Below are 5,140 nucleotides of genomic sequence, written 5' to 3' on the forward strand. Positions count from 1 at the left end.
AGAAAAGACCATAAATTATTATTAAAGTGTCTGTTAACCAATGAGCAGAAACTCTGATGCTGATTTAAACCGGGTGATATCTGATATCATCCAGGATCGTAAAAAAAGCAGGGCGCCAATAAAGTTTAATCACCATATCGACAAACAATTGAATTGACCCTCTCTCCTACCGAAGTACTTGTAGTATCAGAACGAGTTACTTAAATCTTTAAAACAAAAGAAGCTCACTTTTTCACTCAGTTCAGCAAGTTCAGCCAGTTAATTATGCAAAACCCAGTTTTGTTTCCAATTGTATTATATTGCATCCTGTAACACCCAAGCATTAATATGGCTGAGTGTTGATACTGGACTCTGTTCAGCGTGACAGTTGTTCTCACCAGAGCTGCCAACTCGCAACCGAAGCTTTTTACTGTATGTACCACCTGTTATGTGCATCAGGATTTCCTGAAGTAATTCACTTCTTACTTTATGTGCATGTGGGAAAACAGATTCTTGGCGGAGAGAACCTCTCTCAAATCACATCGCGCTGTTTCCTCAACGTTGTTGTGTCTCTGGTGCACCGTCGTAATTATATTTACGTAATTTCTGTCAGTGTTGTGTTTTGTTCTGATGCCTGCAACAACTCTGTACTCCACACATCATGTTGCTTAGAGACTGACATACAAACATGACGTATGTTTAAAAAAAAAAAAACACACACACACTAATTTGCCTGGTCAATATTTCATTATTTTAAGGAACTCTCGCTGAGTGAAGGCAATTCTCCATTAGCTGATACAACCACAACAATTCAATCAATTAGTTAAAATTAGAAAGAGATTTCATAATTAAAGACTGCTGTGAATAAGTGAGTGGGCAGACACTATTGACTTATGGGCAATGGAGCTGTGACCACAAAACAGACTTAAAGGTCCCTGGGCATGAAAATTTTGCATTATGAGGTTTATAACATTAATGAGTTCCCCCTGCCTGCCTATGGTCCCCTAGTGGCTAGAAATGGTGATAGGTGTAAACCGAGCCCTGGGTATCCTGCTCTGCCTCTGAGAAAATGAAAGCTCAGATGGGCTGATCTGGAATCTTGCCCCTTATGACCTCATAAGGTTACCTCTCCTTTCTCTGCTTTGACTACACAGAGAATTTGGCCCACCCATGAGAGAGAGACATTATGGCTTTCAAACGAGCAAAGTGGCAGTTGGTCAAGGCCACACCCCCAGCCTCCACCTTGCCTCCCCCCCTTCCCCTCCTTAGAAAGCTCATTGTGGGACTGGCTCTAGTGGCTGTAATTCTGCACCAAGGCTGAATTTTGGGAAAGAGGTCTAAATAAAAGCATCCAAAAAGCACCATGTCATGGGACCTTCAAACATTTTTTTTGTTTGAGTTCACATTAAGACATTGGTAGATATTTTAACCAGAAGCCTCATCGTGTTGAAATGTGCTGTAACTCACTGTTGGAAAAGTTCTTTCCCAAACCTCAAGCTAAATAACTGAAATGCATTAATGAATGAATTAAATGGCAGCAGCATTAGTGTGTTCAAAACAGACCTTTCTGACCCAGAAAACGACCATATAGGTTGATTGTGCAAGCAGATTACAACAACCAATATTTAGATTTGTTGTTAAGCGCCGCCCTCCAGTGGCTGTAGCAATTATCACGGGAGCAAACGAGGAAGTAATGAGACGAAGTATAACCGCACCAAACTCTGCGTAAGGAGGCAGGTTGGGGGTCGTGGGTCTGGACTGAAACCAAAACTCAACGGTCATTCGTTTTTTGAATGTACTGACTTTTACGGACCTACGTCTATGACGTACCCTAACTATTTTTGTTGCCTAAACTTAACTTGCTTATTTTCACAACATAAACTGTTTAAAATCACAACTGCTGCCTTTTATCGGACGGTCTTGTGGTTTAAACAGCCATCACGGTCACACGTTACGTCAAACCTTTAAAACAACCTACGTACAGCTGTGAAACAGCGTTCAACAGAACATTCATACATGTTGTTTTGGTCATTGGTAATCAAAAAAAAGGCCAAACCTAAATGCTAGCCTGCATTACTTTGCGAGTCATTTTGGCCAACATAGAGTATATAGATGTATTTGTCACTCCTGATTACCTAACATGCAGAATTGTTAGAAAATGACCTTATGTAATTGCACTGGGCTATTCTAAACCGTCTGTCTCCTTAATTATTTTAATGACATTGAAGGGTCGAGAGCCTCCAGCCAGCCTCCTCAGGGAGAGACGAGACTGAGAGGTCTGTCCACACTCAGCTGAGTGTCCTGCATCTGTCCACACTCAGCTGAGTGTGGACAGATGCAGGACTGCAAGATTGAGTGGTTTGATGGGAGGATCGGCTTTCACCTCCTGTCTGGGATTTCCTCTTGTCCCCTCTGTACAAACATACAGACTTGAGGGGCACTTCAATTCTGTTTTTGACCATAGAGCAGAGATGTGTCTTTGTAAGCTGTCATCCAGCACTGACTACAAGTTAGCTGGAAGATTTAAAAAAAAAAGAAGGTTGTTTTAATGAAGAAAACTTGAGCTCTGTTAGGATCTCTGGTAAAAAATGTCTTAAAGTTACACAGTGGGGAGACTCACTGCTCCAACATTCATACAAAACAGCAAATTAATCACTCTGGCAAATGTTTATACAAGATAGTTTTCCCTTTTTGATCCATTCCAGCAGCTTGAATTCATCATGAATAGGATATTTGCTCAGCACATGAAGAAACCCTCAAAAGTGATCAGGTCCGTCTTCATCCCTTAGGCTGCTCCCATTCCAGCAAGCACAAAGATTCTATTAGATTTCTATTTAAGGGTGTTTTGTACTGTACAATAATAAACACATGACTTTAACACCATGCACAAACACAAACTTTACATGTGTCTTTAACATCATGCTTCAACATACTAATTCTGCTTTGACTGTCTGCACATTTACTCTGCTGTTTTCCCCTTTGAGCACATGTGGAGGTTCCTGAATCCATTGCTTACAGCAGCTGAGCAGCCCCTAAATGATTGCATGTGCTGTCCAGGGAAATGTATAATAGACAGCTGTGTAACTGTGCTGTCATACCACACACACACACACACACACACACACACACACACACACACACACACACACACACACACACACACACACACACACACACACACACACACACACACACACACACACACACACACACACACATAATTACTCAGATGGCCAGTTGGAAAGGAAGAATCAGACCCAGATGTGAAAGAGACCAAATGAAAGATGCAACTCCACCCTTCCTCTCTCCTGAGAAGTGGTGACGATTCCTAGTTTCTAAATTTTTTTTATTTGCAGAAGTCTGTCCAAAAGTTGTCAGGACATTTCACCAAAACCATAAATATCAGCCTCATGGAGGCAAGAAAGAAAAAGTTAGGGGATTACCAAAGTTTTTGCCATTTATACTTTGGGGACAATAAATATGTGTAATAATTGTATGTCAAGTCATCCCATACTTGTCAAGACATTTCACTAAAAATAAAAAATAAATGATTTCACAGAAAAGTTAGCCTTATGGTGGCGCTAGAGAAAAACTCACAGGTTCATCAACGTCAACAGGATTCATGAGTTGTTGATTGAACTCCTGATAGAACGGTGTTGATTTTGTTTCCGTCTGATTTATGGATGGATGTTCCAGGAAAACATCAAAGGCTTGCAGTAAATTTGGCATGTCGGGATTTGTTATCTTATGATTCATTAAGAAATTCCAACTCTCCAAAACAAAAAAAAATAATAGGCTTTTCAATGCATCATGGGAGTAAGGTCACAGCCGGTGGTTCTGGAGTCTGCAGGGAAGCCTTGGAACTCGTGATGTGGAGGAACAAGACGTGACATTGTTTCCAGAAACTAATTGCCAGATCAGACACCCTCACTGGTCCATGAGCCGCCCCAGGTGCCCTGAAACCCCAAAAAAAGCTGTGTGTGTGTGTGTTGAGTTCCCCCCCTCGGGGCATTTTAGCTAACAGGTCAATCACACCCACTGCATGAGCATGTTTGTATTCAGCCATGTTGAAAAGAGCAACTCATGCACTTAATAAAAAAAGAAAATAACTCCGTTCACCATCATTGGATTCAGATAATAGAAGATACCTGTGTTTCATTCGATGAGCTCATAACAACATGAGGGTTGTAGCACAGTAGTTTATGGAAAACGTAAATGTTTCTTGTTTGTTTTGGTGTAGTGAAGTCTGGAGCAAATGACATACAGGCAATGAGAGAGGGTGGTTTCCATGGAGCAGTGCTTCATGCAAGCCTCTTCCATCCTCCTGAGACAGCAGTGTGGAATGACTTAAAAAGATGCACTCATATGTTAGCAAAGAAATCATGCCTACAAACAATGTGACTGGATTTTTTTATCGCGTGTGTACATGTGTCTTATGCTCACTTGAAGATAATTACAAAGTGTGGTTTTGGGTGTGTTTCTCCTTTCACTGGCACATCTTGTTGCTCTCTGTCTGCAGAAGTGAAATCATTCATTTGGCTAGTACACTTTTTTTTTTTCTCTTTTTTTTTTTAACATTTCAAACAGTGGACAAAAAGTACCCAATTATTTTTTGTCAGTTCAACTGTTGGAATTAACATCCCACAATGTTTTTTTTGTTTTTTTTACTATGTACATACATACATGTTCATTATCCTTCAACAATCATGTCCTCCTTGTTATTTGACAAGAATGCAGTTGTCCATTTATTGCAGGTTAACACACTGCTGATTTTTAGCATATGATTTATCCATCTGTTAATCTGGAACTGATCTAAGGAAGCTCAGACAGGATCAAAAGATAATCTGGGTGCTCCAGTTGATGCATTGTGTGGGATTTTTGATAGTGATGATAATTTATAATATGGTCTGTTGTCTGTTGAGTATCCATTTAAATTAATAACACGTCCACTAACATTTCAAATCATGCATCCTGAGTGTATAACAGGGAACACTGGAGGTGATGGAGGGGGAGGGGAAGAACAAAGGAAACAGAGGAGATGGTGGGAAAACGTGTGTGAGAAGAGAATGGTGCCTGGTTTTATAAACCAGAGATGATCGTTTCTAATCACACTCTTGCTTTTCACATATTCTGCTGAGACACAGCAAAGCATCTTTTAAAT

At 40.4% G+C, this 5,140-nt stretch overlaps 1 protein-coding gene across 16 annotated transcripts in view; it reads left to right on the plus strand.

The window, feature by feature from the left end:
* nav1b (neuron navigator 1b) overlaps positions 1 to 5,140 on the plus strand; it is a 93,173-nt gene that overhangs the window by 35,737 nt on the left and 52,296 nt on the right. The gene's annotated exons all lie outside the window — the stretch shown is intronic.

Source organism: Etheostoma spectabile, chromosome 4 (assembly GCF_008692095.1).
Source record: "Etheostoma spectabile isolate EspeVRDwgs_2016 chromosome 4, UIUC_Espe_1.0, whole genome shotgun sequence".
Classification (NCBI taxonomy): domain Eukaryota; kingdom Metazoa; phylum Chordata; class Actinopteri; order Perciformes; family Percidae; genus Etheostoma; species Etheostoma spectabile.